Source organism: Pelodiscus sinensis, chromosome 2 (genome assembly GCF_049634645.1).
Source record: "Pelodiscus sinensis isolate JC-2024 chromosome 2, ASM4963464v1, whole genome shotgun sequence".
Lineage (NCBI taxonomy): Eukaryota > Metazoa > Chordata > Testudines > Trionychidae > Pelodiscus > Pelodiscus sinensis.
The window spans coordinates 39,511,610-39,534,846 of NC_134712.1; positions in this window are offsets into that span (position 1 = coordinate 39,511,610).

A 23,237-nucleotide genomic window follows, 5' to 3' on the forward strand; every position below is an offset into this window, starting at 1 on the left:
CCTTGTTTGGACACAGACTGGCTAACCTTGTGAGGAGGGCTTTAAACTAGGTTTGTTGGGGGCAGGTGAGCAAAGCCCACAGGTAAGTGCTGCATGTGCGGGACTGGGAGATGGGTTGGAAATGGGGGGGACTACGGCCTATAATGGCAAGGAGAAAGGAGGGTCAGGGCACAACAGGGAGGCAAGATCAAATCAGTATCTTAGATGCCTATATACAAATGCGAGAAGTATGGGTAATAAGCAGGAAGAACTGGAATTGCTAACCAATAAATACAACTATGATATCATTGGTATTACAGAAACCTGGTGGGATGGGACGCATGATTGGAATGTTGGTATGGAAGGGTACGGCTTGCTCAGGAAGGACAGACAGGGAAAAAAGGGAGGAGGGGTTGCCTTGTATATTAAAAATGTACACACTTGGACTGAAGTGGAGATGAATGTAGGAGATAGTTGTGTAGAGAGTCTCTGGGTTAAGCTAAAAGGGGTAAAAAACGAGGGTGATATCATGCTAGGAGTCTACTACAGGCCACCTAGCCAGGTGGAAGAGGTGGATGAGGCCTTTTTTAAACAATTAACAAAACTATCCAAAGCCCAAGATTTGGTGGTGATGGGGGACTTCAACTATCCAGACATTTGTTGGGAAACTAACACAGCAAGGCACAGGCTATCCAATAAGTTTCTGGACTGCATTGGAGACAACTTTCTGTTTCAGAAGGTTGAAAAAGCTACCAGAGGAGAAGCTGTTCTGGATTTGGTTTTAACAAATAGGGATGAACTAGTTGAGAACTTGAAAGTGGAAGACAGTATAGGGGACAGTGATCACGAAATAATAGAGTTCATGATCTTAAGGAAAGGTAGAAGGGAGACCAGCACAATTGAGGTAATGGATTTCAGGAAGGCAGATTTTGATAAGCTCAGAGAACTTGTAGGTAAGGTCCCATGGGAAGCAAGACTGAAGGGAAAAACAACTGAGGAGAGTTGGAAGTATTTCAAAGGGACGTTGTTAAGGGCCCAAAAGCAAACAATTCCGCTGTGTAGGAAAGATAGAAAATATGGCAAAAGACCAGCTTGGCTTAACAAGGAGATCTTGCACGATCTCAAAATAAAAAAGGAGTCATATAAAAAATGGAAACTAGGACAACTAACAAAGGATGAATATAGGCAAGCAACACAGGAATGCAAGGGCAAGATTAGAAAGGCAAAGGCACAAAATGAGATCAAACTAGCTACAGGCATAAAGGGAAACAAGACGACTTTTTATAAATACATTAAAAGCAAGAGGAAGACCAAGGACAGGGTAGGCCCACTGCTTAGTGAGGAGGGAGAAGCAGTAACAGGAAACTTGGAAATGGCGGAGATGCTCAATGACTTCTTTGTTTCGGTCTTCACCGAGAAGTCTGGAGGTGTGCCTAACGTAGTGAATACAAGCAGAGAGAGGGTAGGTTTAGAAGATAGGATTCACAAAGAACAAGTTAAAAGTCACTTAGGAAAGTTAGATGTCAGCAAGTCACCAGGTCCTGATGAAATGCATCCCAGGATACTCAAGGAGCTGATAGAGGAGGTATCTGAGCCTTTAGCTATGATCTTTGAAAAATCATGGCAGACAGGGGAGATTCCAGAAGACTGGAAAAGGGCAAATATTGTGCCCATCTATAAAAAGGGGAATAAGAACAACCCAGGAAACTATAGACCGGTCAGTTTAACGTCTGTCCCAGGGAAGATAATGGAGCAGGTAATTAAGGAAATCCTATGCAAACACTTGGAAGGTAATAAAGTGATAGGGAATAGCCAGCATGGGTTTGTGAAGAACAAGTCATGCCAAACTAATCTGATAGCTTTCTTTGATAAGATAACGAGCCTTGTGGATAAGGGAGAAGCGGTGGATGTCATATACCTAGACTTTAGTAAGGCATTTGATACGGTCTCGCATGATATTCTTATTGATAAACTAGGCAAATATAACTTAGATAGGGCCACGATAAGGTGGGTGCATAATTGGCTGGATAACCGTAGTCAGAGAGTTGTTGTTAACGGTTCTAAATCCTGCTGGAAAGGGATAACAAGTGGAGTTCCTCAAGGGTCTGTTTTGGGACCCGTACTGTTCAATATCTTCATCAATGATGTAGATATTGGGATAGAGAGTACGCTTATTAAGTTTGCGGATGATACCAAACTGGGTGGGGTTGCGACTTCTTTGGAGGATAGGGACATAATTCAAAATGACCTTAGCAAATTAGAGAAATGGTCAGAGGTAAACAGGATGAGGTTTAATAAAGAGAAATGCAAAGTGCTCCACTTAGGAAGGAACAATCAGTTCCATACATACAAGATGGGAAGCGACTGTCTAGGAAGGAGCATGGCAGAAAGAGATCTAGGGGTCATAGTGGACCACAAGTTGAATATGAGTCAACAGTGTGATGCTGTTGCCAAAAAAGCAAATATGATTCTAGGTTGTATCAACAGGTGTGTTGTAAGCAAAACTCGTGAAGTCATTCTGCCGCTCTACTCTGCACTAGTTAGGCCTCAGCTGGAGTACTGTGTCCAGTTCTGGGCGCCACATTTCAAGAAAGATGTGGAGAAATTGGAAAGGGTACAGAGAAGAGCGACAAGAATGATTAAAGGTCTAGAGAACATGACGTATGAAGCCAGGCTTCATGAACTGGGCTTGTTTAGTTTGGAAAAAAGAAGATTAAGGGGGGACATGATAGCGGTTTTCAAATATCTAAAAGGGTGTCACAAGGAGGAAGGAGAAAATTTGTTCCTCTTGGTTTCTGAGGACAGGACAAGGAGTAATGGGCTTAAAGTGCAGCAGGGGAGGTTTAGATTGGACATTAGGAAAAAATTCCTAACTGTCAGGGTGGTCAAATATTGGAATAAATTGCCAAGGGAGGTGGTGGAATCTCCCTCTCTGGAGATATTTAAGAACAGGTTAGATAGACATCTGTCAGGGATGGTGTAGACGGAGCTTGGCCCTGCCTTGAGGGCGGGGGGCTGGACTCGATGACCTCTTGAGGTCCCTTCCAGTCCTATTATTCTATGATTCTATGATTCTATGAAATATGGAATAAGTGAAAGCAGAATTAGGCACAACCTACTTGATTGTGCTGGCTGCACATTGAATAGCTTATAGATTCCTGAAACCATGGAATCAGATCTTATCACATTATGTACTCTTCTAGTAAGCGTATAGTCTTCCAGCACATTTCACCTTTACTGTAACCTCTCTTGGATTATTTTATTTTGTAATATGTGTTACTGATGCTCAATGAACATTTCTAAAAAGTCCAGCTTGCGAAAAGTTCCTGCAGTAGAACATGTCTGACTTTCCTTCCTAGCAACCACCTTCTCACGCAGAATCTGCCAGTGAAAGAAGATATCTGAGTTCTAGAAGATTCACAACAAGGGTGCCTGTGTTTTGTGGCCCAGCTGCATTTATTTGAGTGCCTTGTTAGAAAGGTACAGCATGACCTTAAACTGACCTTTATATTTATAGGCCAAAGGGAGTAGTTATGTAATTGAGAACAGCAAGACTTTTTTTTAAAAAAAAGCAACAGCAATGTAGAACAGGTCACCAAAAAAGAGAGAGAAATGAAAGTCACAAAGTGTGGTGTATAAAGTCAATACAAAAGGCAGACAGGGACCACCTGCTTCCTGTTCCCACTACCTCCCAACCTGGAATCAAACTGGTTCTATATATTCATTAAAGTCCAACCTTTCTCCTCCCCCTTATTATGTACTTGTAATTCATTACACAGCATGTTTTCAACAAAGAAAAAACCTCCCTTATGACTGTCCAGCTAATAGGACATTTTTGAGTGTTTTTTCTTCTAGTTTCTTTCATGTCAACACTTTAACACCTTGCTAGTTTATTGTATTGGGCAAAAGCAAGGCTTTAAAAAAACTGTACTGTCAGACAATAAATTTTAAGCACTGCTCTGAAAGTAATACCCCAAAAGGGGCGAATAAGAAGTAATGTAGAAATCCATAGGCTTTGTGCAATGCACAAGTCAATACAAAATAAACAGGTAAAACCCAATCTGGGTAAATGTTTAAAGGCAATATAAAACTACAAGCCATGTTTCTCTTTTAATGTATTCCTCCAGGAAAAGTTGGTACATGCTGTAAATCAACATGTTTCTTTTATATTAGATCTCATTTTACAAGAAAAGTAAAAGATTTTGTTAACAGAACAGATAAATATGTACCTGCTAACAGACTGCAAGTAAGAACACAGTCAAACCCTGCCACGAGAAAAGTTCATCACGCTTATCTACAAAAAAATCTTAGAGCTGACTCTTTGGAGCTGACCTCTAAATATGGCAGGGAGCCTAAGAAGGAAAATTGAGTAAAACTGCAGTTTGTTTTACTTCACTGGTGAAATGACCATTTGTTTCCAAATAGTCCCATAGCTAATCTATTTAATGGCCATTACTCCACTATACTGGCATGCTGCTAGGGGCTTTACTTGCTACCTAGTTGTCAAGAATGGTTGCTGGAATTAATTAAGAAATCATAAGAATCACACAGTGCCTACAAATTAGATTTCAGAATAATCTTTGAAGTGATCAGTGATTTTTAAATAATTACATATTTGGGAAGCCATCACAGTTATGCAAGAGCTGAATAGCACTTGCCACCAGAGTGCCCTTATGAAACCAGAAAAGTTATTTACCTGTTGTCATAGCAAGGCCATGAGTGGCTAGATCTAGTGATCAGAACTAGAATCCACAGTCATAAAACAGGACTCTACAGTTGGCTGGGTCAGCATACCACAAGTTCAGAAGCAAGGAACAAAATGGAGATCAGAGCAATGGGTCAGGATCCAGAGTCAGTCTGTGTCAGGATATCAGCAAGTCAGAGGCAGGAGACAAACTGAAGTTTGGCAACCACAACTCAGACACTGGAGCTATGTCTACACTGACAGCTTCTTGTGCAAGAACAGCTGTTCTTCCGCAAAAACTTGTCGGCTGTCTACACTGCACGAGCGTCCTTCCAGAAGTAAATTTACAGTACAGCGTTGGAAAACAGGGCTTCTTCCAGAAGAGTTATTCCTCTCCCCACGAGGAATAAGCCCTCTTGTGCAAGAGCTCTTCCAGAAGAGGGCAGCGTAGACAGGCAACATGAATTTCTTGCGCAAGAAGTCCCTATGGTTAAAATGGCCATCAGAGCTTTCTTGCACAAGAGAGCATCTACACTGCCATGGATGCTCTTGCGCAAAAGCACATGGCAGTGTAGACGCTCGCTTGTGAAACAGTTTTTGCATAAGAACTCTTCCACAAAAGAGTTCTTGCGCAAGAAGCTACCAGTGTAGACGTAGCCTAGGAATCAAGCCAGGCTGGAATGCCAAGGGAGCTGGAGAAGTTGGGGGGACGGGGGAGGGAAGGGCGAGGAAAATGCAAAGTAGTGCAGAGCAGGCTGGAACCCAATTGTTCAGACAGCTCTCTGTGCCTGTTGCAGGCTTAAGTAAGGACAGTGGGATAGTCAGCTTCTCTGGGACTCTGCCAATTGGATCTAAGGGGTGGAGTCTGACACTGGGACTGGTTTCCATGTGTCCCAAGTAAGAACATAACATAAAACTTTAAGAACAGCCATACTGGGTCAGACCAAAGGTCCATCTAACCCGGTTTTCTGTCTTCTGACAGTGGCCAATGTCAGGTGCCCCAGAGGGAGTGAAAAGAACAAGGAATCATCAAGTAATCGCTCTCCTGTCACCCATTCCCAGCCTCTGATAGGATGGGTAGGAATGGAGTCCCTAGCCTCTGACTAATAGCCATTAATGGATCTAACCTCTGTGAATTTTCCTGAACCTTGTTAAAGTCCTGGTCTTCACAACCACCTCTGGCAAGGAGTTCCACAGGCCAACCATGCACTGTTGAAGAAAAACTTCCTTTTGTATGTTTTAAACCTGCTACCTGCTCATTTCATTTGGTGACACCTATAGGAAAGCTACTACTAGCATGTTGCCAGGTGCACAGAGTGAGGCTCTGCCACAGAATCTTAGAATCATAGAATACTAGGTCTGGAAGGGACCTCGAGAGGTCATCGAGTCCAGTCCCCTGCCCTCATAGCAGGACCAAGTACTGTCTAGACCATCTCTGATAGACATTTATCTAACCTACTCTTAAATATCTCCAGAGATGGAGATTCCACAACCTCCCTGGGCAATTTATTCTAGTGTTTGACTACCCTGACAGTTAGGAACTTTTTCCTAATGTCCAATCTAAACCTCCCTTGCTGCAGTTTAAGCCCATTGCTTCTTGTTCTATCCTCAGAGGCCAAGATGAACAAGTTTTCTCCCTCATCCTTATAACACCCTTTTAGATACCTGAAAACTGCTATCATGTCCACCCTCAATCTTCTCTTTTCCAAAGCTAAACAAACCCATTTCTTTCAGCCTTCCCTCATAGGTCATGTTCTCTAGACCTTTAATCATTCTTGTTGCTCTTCTCTGGACCTTCTCCAATTTCTCCACATCTTTCTTGAAATGCAGTGCACAGAACGGGACACAATACTCGAACTGAGGCCTAACCAGCACAGAGTAGAGCGGAAGAATGACTTCTTTTGTCTTACTCACAACACACCTGTTAATGCATCCCAGAATCATGTTTGCTTTTTTTGCAACAGCATCACACTCTTGACTCATATTTAGCTTGTGGTCCACTATAACCCCTAGATCCCTTTCTGCCGTACTCCTTCCTAGACAGTTGTTTCCCATTCTGTATGTGTGAAACTGATTGTTCCTTCCTAAGTGGAGCACTTTGCATTTGTCCTTATTAAACTTCTTCCTGTTTACCTCAGACCATTTCTCCAATTTGTCCAGATCATTTTGAATTATGACCCTATCCTCCAGATTAGTCGCAACCCCTCCCAGCTTGGTATCATCTGAAAACTTAATAAGCGTACTTTCTATGCCAATATCTAAATCATTGATGAAGATATTGAACAGAGCCAGTCCCAAAACAGACCCCTGCGGAAACCCACTTGTTATACCTTTCCAGCAGGATTGAGAACCATTAATAACTACTCTCTGACTACTGTTATCCAGCCAGTTATGCACCCACCTTATAGTAGCCCCATCTAAGTTGTATTTGCCTAGTTTATTGATAAGACTATCATGAGAGACTGTATCAAATGCCTTACTAAAGTCTAGGTATACCACCTCCACCACTTCTCCCTTACCCACAAGACTCATTATCCTGTCAAAGAAAGCTATCAGATTGGTTTGACATGATTTGTTCTTTACAAATCCATGCTGGCTATTCCCTATCACCTGGCTACATTCCAAGTGTTTGCAGATGATTTCCTTAATTACTTGCTCCATTATCTTCCCTGGCACAGAAGTTAAACTAACTGGTCTGTAGTTTCCTGGGTTGTTCTTATTTCCCTTTTTATAGATGGGCATGGGCTTGAGATCTGTGGCTCATGACATCTGTAATAAAACAGGAGGTTTTTTTTAATGTAACTGAGAATGTATAGTGGGTGGGGACCCTCACGCCCAGGGACCAGATACAGCCCCCAGCTGGCCTGGATCTGCCCCCAAAGGCTCAGCATTAAGGAAGCCTACACTGGTGTTCTGGCTCCCCTGCTACCCACCCACAGGATGGAGCACACAAAATCTACTAGCCTGGGCCCTGGTGTGCAAGGGGAATGTGGGGAGTGACTTTCTTCCCCTCAGGCAGAGACTTCTCACTTGTGTGCAGCCCTCAAGTGATTTTTCTGTGGGTCAGTGGCCTCTAACCCAAAAAAAGGGTTTTCCACCCCTGATGTATAGACTTGATTTACAGAAGATAGTAATTTGTAAGCATTGTATTCAAAAATTCCATTAAGTACAAAAAAAGCCTGAAATTTACAAATTGACATCTCTAATAAGCTAAAAACATTATTTAACCTCTTTCAGGTAATTCACAAGCTTTTAATTAACCAAAAAGATCTAAAAAACAACAAATTGTCTGGTAGCACTTTATAGACTAACAAAACATGTAGATGGTATCATGAGCTTTCATGGGCATAGCCCACTTCTAAGATCTAGTAATTGTGATAATAAATACTAATAAAACACAGGGAAACTACAGGATGTACATCTATTGCATTGCAAAAGAATGCATGCCAAAACTGCAGAAACTAGGTACCACAAACTGCTCAGAGAGATCAGATATTATAGAAAAGTATTAAATTGCTTCAAACAAACAAACATGTTAAATGTAATAGTCATTTCTTCTTTGCTTCAATCACCTCCCAGAATGGATGGTATTTTATTAAACTGAGTGGGCTCTAGCTAGACTGAATTATTTGTTTTACATTGTCATTCCATTTGAAATCTTCAGAAACTGCAGTTTTACTGTTTTCTCTTAATTTTTCCTTAGCCACTTATTATCTAGAACAATGTTTCTCAAAGTGTTCTGCTTCCCTCAGCTCCTCTTAGCTGGAAATGGCAAACCAGAGCCAATGGGTAACACGATGCTCCATGGCTATGGACCCTTTCAGTAAACAAAGTGGGGCAGGCCTGCTCGCTCTTTCCCAGCGCGGGCCCACAGAACACTTCGAGAAACATTGACCTAGAACCTGATCATACAATAGATGTAGATAAAACACCCATTGAAATTTAAGGTGAATATAAACAAACAAACAAAAAAACTTTCTTCATAGAATGCTGGGATATGGAACAATCTCCTAAGGAAAATGGTGGAGGCTGCATCACATGGAATATTAAAACCTAGATTGAAAACTACACTAGGAAATGTAATGGAGAAAACAATCCACTGCTGGCAGGGACTTAACAGTACTCTTCTGTATTTCTTGTGGTGGTCCCTGATGATAATTGAATCACCTCAAGGATAAGTTCCTGAAGACTTTGGGACTTACCTGTTCAAACATACAGTACAGGTTTATTGGTCCTTTACTCAGTTCCTTCTGAGATTCAGTTGGTCAAGCATTTTCCTCTTAACTAATCTGGCATGGAATGAATGAGAATTTACATATTCTCAAATGAATTTTTGTTCAGCAAAAGCTAGTATTACAAAGGAATGCTGGTTTGACAGCACAATGCCTTTGTTCTTGGACAGTTTATATACAGATTTCCCAAAATGCTTAGACCACTTGACTAGTTTAAGTCCTGACCTTGATGGATGATATCACAGACTAAAAAGTATGAGAGGCAGATGCAGGCTTTCTGTGGAATACTTATACTACTGTGAGATAAGACCATGTATCAAATTTTTCATTCATGTATATCATTATACAGCTTCAAAAACATAATCAGGACCAACTCTCTCCTCAGTCTTACCTGTGTAATCTCACCAACTCCACTGATGTTGCACAGGCATAAGAGAAGAAGGAAATAGGCCCAACAATATTGCTCTAGGAGAAACTTTCACTTAGATAATACCTGAGGGAGCTAAATCCTGTACAAATTAGGGTTATTACATGGGACTCTACATGAAACAAATTGCAGGATTGGGATCCAAAAGACAGAAATACTATTAAAAAAAATTCCCACTGAATTTAGAGTGATGAGACAAGACCACATATTTAAGATGCAGCTGAATTAAAGAAGGCCTTAAAGGTAAGGACATGAACATCCTACAATAAACCTATGCAATTTGACTTACTATAAGAACAATTGTTATAAGCAGTAGTAATCAAGCAACCCCTGAGAGATTAAGGGCTGTCTGGGAAGAGCTAAGAGCCAGTGACATTCAAAACATTAAACACAACTAGGCATTAGTCCCCAATAAATCTCCTGTGTTGAAGCCTCTCCGACTATTAAAAGATGAAAATGGGAGTAAGGAATTGCTTGAAGAGAAAGGGGTATTTTCCTTCCTCCTTTAGGCTGAACTGTACTACAGTTCAGGGCTAGTCAACACATATGTCTGCTTTGAGCTATTTTATCCTCTCTGGGTGAGAACTATTTTCCCCAGCCAACCAATATTTCCGATGAAAAGCAGAAACAAATACAGTGTGAGCAAGAAAATATGATAGAGTGGAAGAGAGATCAACATGGCACTAGGACAAGGTGTGTATAGTAGTGAACTTTAAAGCTGATTTATGTAGTAAAAAAACACATTGTGTGTATGAGATACACTGAAACGCTGCAATCAGTTTTAGAAATTTGATACACAAAAAGATGAACTTCATACTAAACTCAACTAACTCCCAAGATATCTTTATACACATAAAGTGAAATAATTAGACCCTGGATGAAAAATCTTGACAGTACAAAGAAAGGCCGTGATCTAATATCAGAACAAAGTTAACACATGTCATTAAATGAGATGATTAGCCGATGACGGAAGGTCACACCCAGTTTACTTTTCACAGTTGACAGATCAAAGTTATTTGCTCAGTTTGAGAAAAGAATGAATACAGTTACCCTAGGAAAATCCTTTCACATAACATTAAGTCTCCCTTCTGTCTTCTATTTAAGACATGCATTGTCAGGAAAAATATCAATGATCTTGTACAGTGCACTGCAAACCAGTTCTAAATAATAGTTTAAACAACGGGCATTTAAAAAACAACCCTCTTAGTAACAGCTAAAATTCAGTGTGAAATTGTCACCAATAGCTTTTTACACTTCCAAAACTGTTTTTCAGTTTGGAATTACATGCCTGAGCTACTCTGAGCTTGATTTTGTTCTGAGTTACATAGCTCTAAATGCAGAGTCATTCCACTGAAATCAGTAGGACAGATCCTCACCTGGCAAATCAGCACAATCCAGTTTACATCAGCTGAGGATCCATGCAGCAGGAGTTATGCTGGCTAACATTTGTGTACTTGAATGGGGGGGTGGAAATCAAACCTTATAGCTTTATCCTGATTTTAAAAACATGTTTTACCCTGCCAGGCTGTGCACTAGCCTTTGTTAAATAATTGCATTATCTTATTTCTGTCACCCTTGTCTTCCCTCATGTTTCTCTTCCCTCTTGTTTTGTTTCCCTTTTACTTGTGCTAGAGATATAAAAAGAGTGTAAGCTCTTCATAGCAGATACCATAGGTCAAATCCTTGGCTGGTGTAAATTAATGCAGCTTATGGAAGTCACCGTCAATTGGTTTAATCATCTGTGCCCTATTTGCACTGGTAGACCATCAGCCCACTTTGGGGCACCATACATTAATATAACTCTGACAAAATTTAAAATGTAATAGTCTTTTATTTGTATGTGCTTAACTATAATGTTATTTTCCCCAATGCTCTTTTAAGACTAAAATGTAAAGCCTGTCTTCCTTTTTTGTACCTTCATTTTGCAAGAGCAATTGTTTTCAGGTGTAAATGAAGGCAAATAGACATTTAATTATGTATCTGTAATCATGAACCAAGTGGTTAGTTGGATACCTACTGACCAGAATCCCACCTGTTGTAACTTGCATAACTCCATTCTATGCTCATTTACATCAGAATCTGGCTCTATATGGCCTCAGCAATAATTACCAGCAAATAATTTTCTTTGCACTTGCATTTATTCTGGCTATTCAATCCAGAATCTGGATAAAAGCTGCATAAAAAAAATAAGGCTTGCTATCTCAATTTGTTCTACACAATTATGAACACATGTATTCGCTCTTATTAAAAATACACTACAGATTCAAAATCAACTGGCACACAATATGCATATTAGAAAACAAGATAAAATATATTTGTACCATTATAAATAAACTGGGAGGTAAAATATTTGACCAGTAACTATATTCAAGAAAGTTAACAGGGGAATTTTGACAGTCTGCAGATCACATATTCTCTAAACCCCTCTGTCAGCTAAAGTTACCATTTGGGTGTAGAAACCCTTTCTCCTAATGGTAAAGAATGTTTTTAAATGGAAAAAGATTATGCTGGCCACTGCCCTCTACAAACTAGGGAATTTGTTCCCTGCCAAACCTGCTGTGGGGTGAAAATCAAGATATTAAGGCCCTGCCTGGAAAGAATGATTGTTTCATTGTGTGAAGGTATTTCTGTTATACACAGCACAATAGCAGAGTTCATCACAGAAGGGTCTACTGGATTATAAAAACCCTTAACACTATGATCATCAGGAATTTTAGCTATATCAAACTAAAAGGACCAGAACAAACTAAAGTGACTAATAGAAAAAAGAAAGGGAGGGCTTAACCTTTGTCCTGGGGGTGATAAAATGGCATCACATGGCTGAAAATCAGTCTAACTTTCAGCCATGTGATGCAGTTGACACAGTGGCTTTAGTGAAAGTTACAGAATGGTATCAGTCTCTTAAAAATCATATTTGAAAATAATTTTAATTGTATCTTTAAAATAATTATTTCAAATTACTACAAGTTTTTTACTATGTATCTGTATATTTATTGGTGATATTTTCATGTTTGAATTCAAAGCAATTATAGTATTCACAAAAGACATACACAAGGACTACAACATGCAATCCAGAATTCCTTTGCTGATACAGGCAGTCCCCGGGTTACGTACAAGATAGGGACTGTAGGTTTGTTCTTAAGTTGAATTTGTATGTAAGTCGGAACTGGTACATATTGTAGGGGAAACTCTAGCCAAACATTTCTCCAGAGCTCAGTTTTATTCTCCCACACCTCACTTCCCTCAGTCCTTTATTCTCAAGCTGAGGTGTCTGCTGAGAAAAGCCACTCCGCATCTCCCTGGTCTGCTGGGGGGGGGAGGGGTGCTAGCTTCACTTCTCCCTGGTCTGCTGGGGGGAAGCAGCTAGTGCAGGGTTGCCTCACCCCGTTTGTAAGTAGGGATCCGATGTAAGTCGGATCCATGTAACCCGGGGACTGCCTGTACTGCTAATGTATATATACAGTATTTTGATGCAGAGAATCCAGATCTATCTACCTAGGTATTTGTCAGGTGCCGATCACTGTGGCATTTAGGTGACATAAATGGAACTAATGGACATAAGACAATTCCAAAAAGAACTTTGAAAGCAAGACCAGCACACTGCACTGCAAGTTGCTATTACCAAGACAGTTTGTAAATGGGTTGCTTGGGTGCCTTAGTGGGTATGTCTAGACTGCATCCCTCTGTCAGCAGAGGGATGCAGATTAGGCAGGTCAACATTGCAAATGAGGCAGGGATTTAAATATCCCGCACCTAATTTGCATAAAAATGGTCACCACGTTTTGCCAACTCAGCACTTTGTCAGCAAAAAGCGGCAGTCTAAAGGGGATCTGTCGAGAAAGAAAGCCTTTTTCGACAGATCCCTTATGCCTCCTGACATTTGATGGCCTGCTGTCATCTCACGATTAACATGGCCAAAACTGAACTTCTGATCTTTTCTCCTAAACCCCATCTTCACCGTAACTGCTCCTGCATGCTCCCTGTCATCCAGCCTCTACAATCTCAAGGCCATTTTCCACTTCACCACACGACATTCAGTCCATAATCAAGTCCTAAAGCTTCTTTCTTACAGTATCTCAGAAATTGAACCCTTCCTCTCCTCTCTCACAACCAAAGCACTGGTCTAAGCCCTGCTCATCCACTGTCATCTCCTGTTCTCAAATCTTTCTGATACTAATCTTGCCCACTACAATCTATCCAAAATGCTGCTACCAAAATTATTTTTAATGCCTATTTTTATGACCATGTCAGTTCCATCATGGAGTTTTTTCACTGGATTCTCCATGTCTTGAGTATAATATATAAATATTTTTCCTTTCTCTGAAAGCTTCACATTATGCCTCCCATCCCTCTTCCTTTAATTCTGACCTATTCTCCTTTTGTGTTCCCCCACTGCCACTGTTACAATAATTGAACCAACAAATGTACCCTGCTTGTGAGTTTAGCTGCAAAAAGTGTGTGAAAGTTCATAAAATGTTGCAATAACCTATAACAACTGTTGTTAGGAAAAGGTGCAAAAGCAAGACAGAATGGCTGAATTTGTCCAAACAAAAAAACCTAATGAAATAATTCAAAGACTGTTAAAATTATGCCTGGTAAACAAGAAAAGTGTGGGACTAGAAATTAAGATTGGTGTTTTAGATGTTAGGATTAATTCATGGACAAAATAGTAATATGATGGGCTATTCCATGTACCACTCCCATTTTAGGGATCTCAAAAAGATACTTCAGGGAAAAAGGAAAGGCAATGATGAGACTGTCTGACTAAAAGGCAAGAAAAGGGGAAAGAGCAAGTTTCACTGTAATGGCTGCTATCTCCACCTTCTCATAGGACTCCAGATTTTCTGCATCCTAATCCTGAAGGATATTCTGACCAGACCAGACTATAGGGAGGGACCCTTATGACTATCACCTCCTCTGGTTCCAGTTACATCCCAGGTGAGGATTGGGATTTGAGAGATATACACATACACACAGTAAATTCTTTTTCTTTCCTAACTTATTTCTTCTCTTTCCTGTCTTCTTTTTTCTTCCCTCTAATAAGAGTCTGGATTAGCTAACTAAAACTGTATATTTTGCAAAACTGCTGCAAGCCTGCGACCAGAAAGAAACAGCTAAATGCAATACCCTAAACACCATAATACAGGTAACAAGTTTGCCAGGTCTCAGAAAGTCTGAAAAGACCACAAATTGTATCTGTATTTTTCCAGCAGTAAAGTTCAAGTGAAAGTAAATACTAGGGTCAGAAGCTGCATTTCCTTTCTTTGCTCTGTATTTGTCTTCATTTGTCTTCTAGGAAATAGGATCAGGCTTTAGCAGCAACAGCAATAACAGTTCCAGGTCATCTCAACTAACTTTTTCTCTTTTCTCCCCTAAAAGGAACATTATTACAATATTTAATATCATCTAAAAGACTGTCAAATGAGGTTTTTTTTTTCCTTTTAAAAGCACTCTCCAGCTAAAGGGAAAGGAAAAAAGAGATGTTGTTAAAATGAATGCTTAACTTAATACCTTACCTTTCAAGTGCTTTAACTTTTAGCTTCTTTTCAGTTTGCCTAGTAAAAGATTAAAGGGATTTTTCATGTTGTGTTTGCCGTGGTACTAAGCAGTTGTGATCTCTGTACACAAAACACCAAATTTAGTTTAAAACTGTTGAATGCTAGACAGTTTCATTGCCATGTTAACACCTTTAATTCTCTGAGCCCCTTTATTCTATCTAAATTAATATCTCAACACAATCCCTGGAATAGCAAAGTTTTAATTCTCAGAGTCCCTTTCATCACCTCTCTTGCTGATATCTTCTTCCATGTTTGGAAAAACCTTCCAAAAATCAAGGTTCCGTCCTCATTTCATTCACTGGCTCTTATAATCTAAATTTCACAGCATTGCCAGCAGAATAGGTATGATGTTTGCCAAAACAAAAGAGATATAAATAACTGAATAAATTATTTTGTGTTGGTCATCTGCTCATCCCTAGTAAACATATAGGACTTAATACCTTCAATATACAAAAACTGACAAGTAGTTCCAGCAAAAGCTAATTTACCTGATCATGCATTATACAGACACTGTGTACCTAAAAAATACAACAATAATAAGCAGAAACAGGTTTCCTCCTCTTGTTAATCATAGAATCATAGAAGTGTAGGACTCCTATGCATAGCAGTAGATCATTTAGTCCAGTGCCTTGGACACAAGATAGGACTAAGTAATAACTAGACCATTCCTGACAGGTGTTTGGAGATTTTTAAAAACAGGTGGGACAATGATGGGCATTCCACAACCTCCCGGGGCAATTTGTTTTAGTGACTAACTACCCTGACAGTCAGGAAGTTTTTCCTATTGTCCAATCTAAATCTCCCTTGGTAGAATTTAAGGCCACTGCTTCTTGTCCCATCATCAGAGCTTAAGGAGAACAATCTTTTACCCTTCTCCTAGTAACAATCTTTTCTGTACTTGAAAACTATTGTGTTCCCCCACAGTCACTTCTCCAAACTAAACAAACCCAGTTTTTTCAATCTTTGTTCATATAGGTTGCATCTCCCTAAACCAAGACTCTCTCATCTGGCAACATGATCTGGAGAAAGGGGTAAACAGTGAGGTGGCAAAGTTTGTAGACTAAATTAAACTGCTCAAGGTAGTTAAGTCCAAAGCAGACTGTGAAGAACTTCGAAAAGATCTCACAAAACTAAGTAATTGGTCAATAAAATGGCAAATTAAATTGAATATAGATAAATGTAAAGTAATGCACATTGGAAAAAATAACCCCAACTATACATATAATATAATGGGGACTAATTTAACTACAATTAATCAGGAAAGAGATCTTGGAGTCATCGTGGATAGTTCTCTGAAGACATCCACGGAGTGTGCAGCGGCAGTCAAAAAAGCAAACAGGATGTTAGGAATCATTAAAAAAGGGATAGAGAATAAGAAGGAGAATATCTTATTGCTCTTATATAAATCCACGGTACGCCCACATCTTGAATACTGTGTACAGATGTGGTCTCCTCATCTCCTCATCCCCCGGAGGCAGGGGAACTTCCCTGGTCCAGCTAATTTCCTCATCTGGGATCACTCAGGTCCCGAGGGTGCCAGACCCAGGGCCAGCCCACAACATTTTGGCACCTGAGGTGGGGAGCTCAAATGACGCCCCCATAACGCCTCGCTTTAGCCAAAACTTTGAAAAGTCTCAATTCTGCTTTCTTCCTTTTCTACTCTTCTCATGGTACTGTGCATCTAGAGCAGAGAGAATACATATGCACCAGCAGCAGACACAATTTTCTACACTCTGGGTCCTAGTGGCACCCCACCACACACACACACACACACACACACACACACACACACACACACAGTCTGGCACCTGAGGCAGCCACCTCAGTTTGCCTCATGGTAAGGCCAGCCCTGGCCAGACCAGGGAGGTCCAACCTGTAGATCATGTTTTCTAGACCTTTAATTGTTGGTTTCGGAGGGTTTCCTATATAATGAATGATCAGATGTGATCATACAATGTCATATGTAAACCAGCATAATATAAAGTTTACAGATAATCCCAATAAGGAAGTGTTATTTACTCTGATGACACAAGAGCTAGAAGTCACCAAATACAATTAACAGACAGTGGGTTTACAACAAACAAAAGGAAATATTTCTTCACAAAATGCATAGTAAGCTTGTGGAACTCCTTGTCAGGGGCTTTTGTGAAGGCCAAAACTATAACAGGGTTCAAAAAAGAACTAGGTAAGTTCATGCAGAATAAGTCTATAAATAGCTATTAGCCAGGATGGTCAGGGATAGTGTCCCTAGTCTGTATTTGCCAGAAGCTAGGAAAGGTGAAAGGGAATGGATCATCTGATGACTTAACTATTCTGTTCATTTCCTCTGGGGCACCTGACACTGGCTCCTGTCAGAAGACAGGATACTGGGCTACATGGACCTTTGGGGTGCGTCTAGACTACAGGGTTTTGTCGACAAAAGTGGACTTTTGTCGACATAACTATACCAGTGTCTACACTACTGCCGAGTTCTGTCAACATAATGTTGACAGAACTCGGCAGTTTTGTCGACAGCGGTAAACCTCATTCTACGAGGAATAACGCCTTTTGTCGACAGAGTTCTGTCAACAGAAGGCGTTATTGCATCTACACTGTCCTTTGCGTCTACACTCTCATGTCGACAAAGCAAACCGCTTTGTCGACAGAACTGGATGTAGTCTAGACGCTCTTTGTCGACAGAAGCCTGTAGTCTAGATGTACCCTTGGTCTGACCCAGTATGGTCATTCTTATGGTCACGTATAATATCTGTAGATGTTTCCCCAGATGTCTCTATATTGGAGCAGACACAATCCCAAACAGTGCATCCTGACAATTACGTTATGTGCACAATTGACAAATGAGTACAGTAAAACCTTTGCTTTCCGGCACTTAACTAGCCTGAAAACTTTAGAAACCAGCAAATTTCTGAGCCGGGAAAAAACTTGTTAAAAGCAAAAGCAAAAAAAAAAAAGAAAAAAGAAAGAAACTGGTGCTTTAAGCTGGGCCACTCCGCATACGCTTCCCTCTGCCCCGCCAGACATGCATGCAGCATGTGCCTGGGGAAGGGACAAACAGCCACTATGGCTGCCTGATGCCAGGCCACATCCCGGCCCCCCCCCTCCACCGCAGTTCCTGACAGCCCAGCACCCTCCCCCCATCCCCCCATGCCTCCTGGCCGTCTCCCCAGCAGGTTAGCCCCCCACAGCTCCCAGCAGCCCGGCACCCCCGTGGCTCATGGCTCCCCCTAGCAGGTCACATCCCTCTCCCCCCACCCCACCCCCCCGCATAAGCCCCACACAGCTCTGCCCCTTCTCTCCTCTCCCCCAGATACCCGGAATTTTTAGAAAAAACAGCATGATCTAATCCCTGGGTGTCCTGGATAACACAGGTTTTACTGTATCTGGTTTATCAAAAGATACTGAATATGGCCAAATACCAAGTTCCTGAAACACAGGATCTTATATGGACATTTATAACTATATTAGCAAATCTTTTATGGCCCATAGCAACAACTACATTAATAATTCCTCTTACATGTATATTAATCTATATCTAACTATAAAAATGTTTGTTTCAAAGTAATACAATCATAATAGGCAGCTGAAAGCTTCTAAAGATATAAGGAGACTCAGGAATATTGAAGGTGAGCCTCAAGAGCTTCAGAAGTTTGATTCAGATGAACATGTGCGGTTGGGTTTATTATCCAAATTTCTTGAGCTTGCAACACTGGGCTGGAAACTCATGAAAACACAATTTATTGGAAGCTTCATAATATTTCCTGCTTGGGCTAGGGCTGGAAGCACCACAAGAACAATATTTCTTGTGGTATTTTGTTATTTCCAATTTGTTCTCAACTGAAACCAAAAAGGGAAGGGACACATACAAATGGAAACTGTATTTCTTACAAAATGATCCATATCTTTTGAACCTCAGAAAAAGTTTGTTTCATCTTGAGGTATAATTTTCTGGTCTCAGTGGTCTATAATTACTCCTTAAAATCATGATTCTCAATTTCATAAAATTTACACTCAGAGTTAGAATTTTATGCAAAATGACTCCCTGGCTTACTACTGTGTATAATCTGCAGTTGCCCTATATCATAAGAATTCTCACTGTCAGCCATTATCCATAATAATAATATAGCAATATAAAATAACAATATAGCATAGCCAACTCACCAACCATCATGGCAACCCTTTCAGAAAATGTGCTGCAAACACGTGTTTCAAAACACGTATTTCTTAATTCTGGCAGGCATTGAGTCAAATAGTTATTTAACTGCAATTCAAGAGAAGTGTATCAGCAAAAATATGCATAATAGCTAAACAGTATGGTAGAACCCACTGTGAGCAGGAGTTATTCTATTTCAGAGGTGGAAAGATTTAATCAGGTTCCGTGCAATTAGCAGCACTAATTCTGAACAACACACTGTGTCTATGCAAACTTTGAACCACATCCCAACAACCCATGGGAAATGTAGCTACTTGATGCATAAGGGGAAAAATCAAAGGCTCCTCTTTGTACATCTGCAGTAAGAACATCCAAACCATTGAATACATAACACAGTGCCCCCCCATATGAATTGGATAATACCCATAGCTTCACAGAGAAGGCCTTGAAATGGTTTATGGACCTATAACTGTACTATAAACTTTTGTTCTGTAGATACCATCCACAAGAGAGACTGCCAGTGTTCTGTTCAGCTGACAGTCAGTCCTTCCGCTACATGAAAGGAAATGGGCCTTTTTAGGGTGAATGATCACTTGTCCCATACTCTACATAGCTTAATTTTAAAATGTTTAACGTACTCTGTGCACATGATAGTTTATGGAATGATGAGTTCCCAGCATCATCCTCTCTCCTTCATTCCCTACATTTGTTTATTATAACCAAATGTTGCACATTGTCTTAAACTGTAATGTTTTTTCAGGTTAGGAACCATCCCAATGTGCTTGCACTACACCTAGCACAATGGTATTCCAATCCTGACCGTTCTGTTAATGTTACTGCAACATTAATACATGAAATAATAAGAATAAAGACAGAGTTTGCTTGGACATTTATTCCTGTGAGATAGCCATGCATAAGCATTCCTGAACTTGCAGGTCTCAAATGACATGGTACAGGTGTTCAGCTCATTGAGCTCAGCACCCCAGCCTGTCAATGGATGCGGACTGAGTGATTTTTCTTTCATTGCCTAGCTCATTGATTCTTGCTCTGAGGAATCAAGTGTTTCATCCTCCATGGAATCTTTAAAAGTCGTTTTTTCCTGAAAGAGATTGATTTGTTGATACCACTCTAATATACCATCAAAGAGAGAAAAGCTTCCTGGCATTTTCCTCTGTCTTTCCACTTTCCATAATCTCTTTTAGTCATGTGCTCTTGGGAGTTGAGGTGTCTGTGGCACATTGTCACCCTTAGAACATAGAACATAAGAATGGCCATACTGGGTCAGACCAAAGGTCCATCTAGCCCAGTATCCTGTCTGCCAACAGTGGCCAATGCCAGATGCCCCAGAGGGAGAGATCACAACAGGTAATCTTTATGTGATCCCTCCCCTGTCACCCACCTCCAGAGAAACAGAGGCTAAGGACACTATTCCTACTCATCCTGGCCAATAGCCATTGATGGACCTAACCTCCATGAATCTATCTAGCTCTTTTATTAACCCTGTTAAACTTCTAGCCTTCACTGCATCCTCTGGCAAGGAATTCCACAGGTTGACTATGTGCTGAGTGAAGAAAAACTTCCTTTTGTTTGTTTTAAACCTGCTGCCTATTAATTTCATTTGGTGACCCATAATTCTTATATTGTGGGAATAAGTACATAACTTTTCTTTATTCACCTTTTCCATACCAGTCATGATTTTATCCCCCCTCTATCATATCCCCCCTTAGTCTCCTCTTTTCTAAGCTGAAAAGTCCACGTCTTTTTAATCTTTCTTCATATGGGACCTGTTCCAAACCCCTAATCATTTTGTTGCCCTTTTCTGAACCTTTTCCAATGCCAATATATCAATTTTGAGATGAGGCGACCACATCTATACGCAGTATTCAAGATGTGGGCACACTATGGTTTTATATAGAGGCAATAAGATATTTTCTGTCTTATTCTCTATCCCTTTTTTAATGGTTCCTAACATTCTATTTGCTTCTTTCACTGCCGCTGCACACTGAGTAGATAGATGTTTTCAGATAACTATCCACAATGACTCCAAGATCTCTCCTTTAAGTAGTTGTAGCCAAATTAGTCCCCTTCATATTGTATATATAGTTGGGATTATGTTTTCCAATGTGCATTACTTTACATATATCAACATTAAATTTCATTTGCCATTTTTTTGCCCGATCACTTAGTTTGGTGAGATCTTTTTGAAGCTCTTCACGGTCTGCTTTGGTCTTAACTATCTTGAGCAGTTTGGTATCATCTGCAAATTTTTCCACCTCACTGTTTACCCCTTTCTCTAGATCATTTATAAATAAGTTGAATAGAATGGGTATCAGGAGAGACCCTTGGGGGACCCCACTAGTTACCTCTCTCCATTCTGAAAACTTACCATTTATTCCTACCCTTTGTTTCCTGTCTTTTAACCAGTTATCAATCCAAAAAATGACCTTCCCTCTTATCCCATGACAACTTACTTTATTTAAAAGCCTTTGGTGAGAGACCTTGTCAAAGGCTTTCTGGAAATCTAAGTATACTATATCCACTGGATCCCCCTTGTCTACATATTTGTTGACTCCCTCAAAGAACTCTAGCAGATTAGTAAGGCATGATTGCCCTTTACAGAAACCATGTTGACCTTCCTTCAACAAATTATATTCATCCATGTGCCTGACAATTTTATTCTTTACTATAGTTTCAACTAATTTGCCCAGTACTGACGTTAGACTTACCGGTCTATAATTGCCAGAATCACCTCTAGCCCCTTTTAAATATTGGTGTCACGTTAGCTATCTTCCAATCATTAGGTACGGAAGCTGATTTAAAGGATAGGCTACAAACCACAATTAATAGTTCCGCAATTTCCCATTTGAGTTCTTTCAGAACTCTTAGAACATAAGAACGTAAGAACGGCCGTACTGGGTCAGACCAAAGGTCCTTCTAGTCCAGTATCCTGTCTACCGACAGTGGCCAACACCAGGTGTCCCAGAGAGGGTGGACCGAAAACAATGATCAAGCGATTTGTCTCCTGCCATCTCTCTCCAGCCTCTGAAAAACAGAGGCCAAGGACATCATTTTATCCCCTGGCTAATAGCCTTTTATGGACCTAACGTCCATGAAATTATCTAGCTTCTCTTTAAACTCTATTATAGTCCTAGCCTTCACAGCCTCCTCTGGCAAGGAGTTCCACAGGTTGACTACACGCTGTGTGAAGAAGAACTTTCTTTTATTCGTTTTAAACCTGCTACCCATTAATTTCATTTGATGTCCTCTAGTTCTTCTATTTAGGGAACTAATAAATAACTTTTCTTTATCGGCCCTCTCCACACCACTCATGATTTTATATACCTCTATCATATCCCCCCTCAGTCTCCTCTTTTCTAAACTGAAAAGTCCCAGTCACTTTAACCTCTCCTCATATGGGACCCGCTCCAAACCCCTAATCATTTTAGTTGCCCTTTTCTGAACCCTTTCCAAGGTCAAAATATCTTTTTTGAGGTAAGGAGACCATGTCTGTACACAGTATTCAAGATGTGGGCGTACCATAGTTTTATACAGGGGCAGTAAGATATTCTGTGTCTTATTTTCTATCCCTTTCCTAATAATTCCTAGCAACCTATTTGCCTTTTTGACCGCCGCTGCACACTGTGTGGAAGTTTTCAGAGAACTGTCCACGATAACTCCAAGATCCCTTTCCTGATTTGTCGTAGCCAAATTAGCCCCCATCATACTGTACATATAGTTGGGGTTATTTTTCCCAATGTGCATTACTTTACACTTATCCACATTAAATTTCATTTGCCATTTTGCTGCCCAATCACTGAGTTTGGTGAGATCTTCTTGGAGTCCCTCACAGTCTGCTTCTGTCTTGACTATCCTAAACAGTTTGGTATCATCTGCAAACTTTACTACCTCACTGCTTACCCCTTTCTCCAGATCATTTATGAATAAGTTGAAAAGGATTGGTCCCAGGACTGACCCTTGGGGGACACCACTAGTTACCCCTCTCCAATCTGAAAATTTACCATTTACTCCTACCCTTTGTTTCCTGTCTTTTAACCAGTTCTCAATCCAAGAAAGGACCTTTCCTCTTATCCCATGGCCATGTAATTTACACAAGAGCCTTTGGTGAGGGACCTTGTCAAAGGCTTTCTGAAAATCCAAGTATACTATATCTACTGGATCCCCCTTTTCCGCATGCTTGTTAACCCCT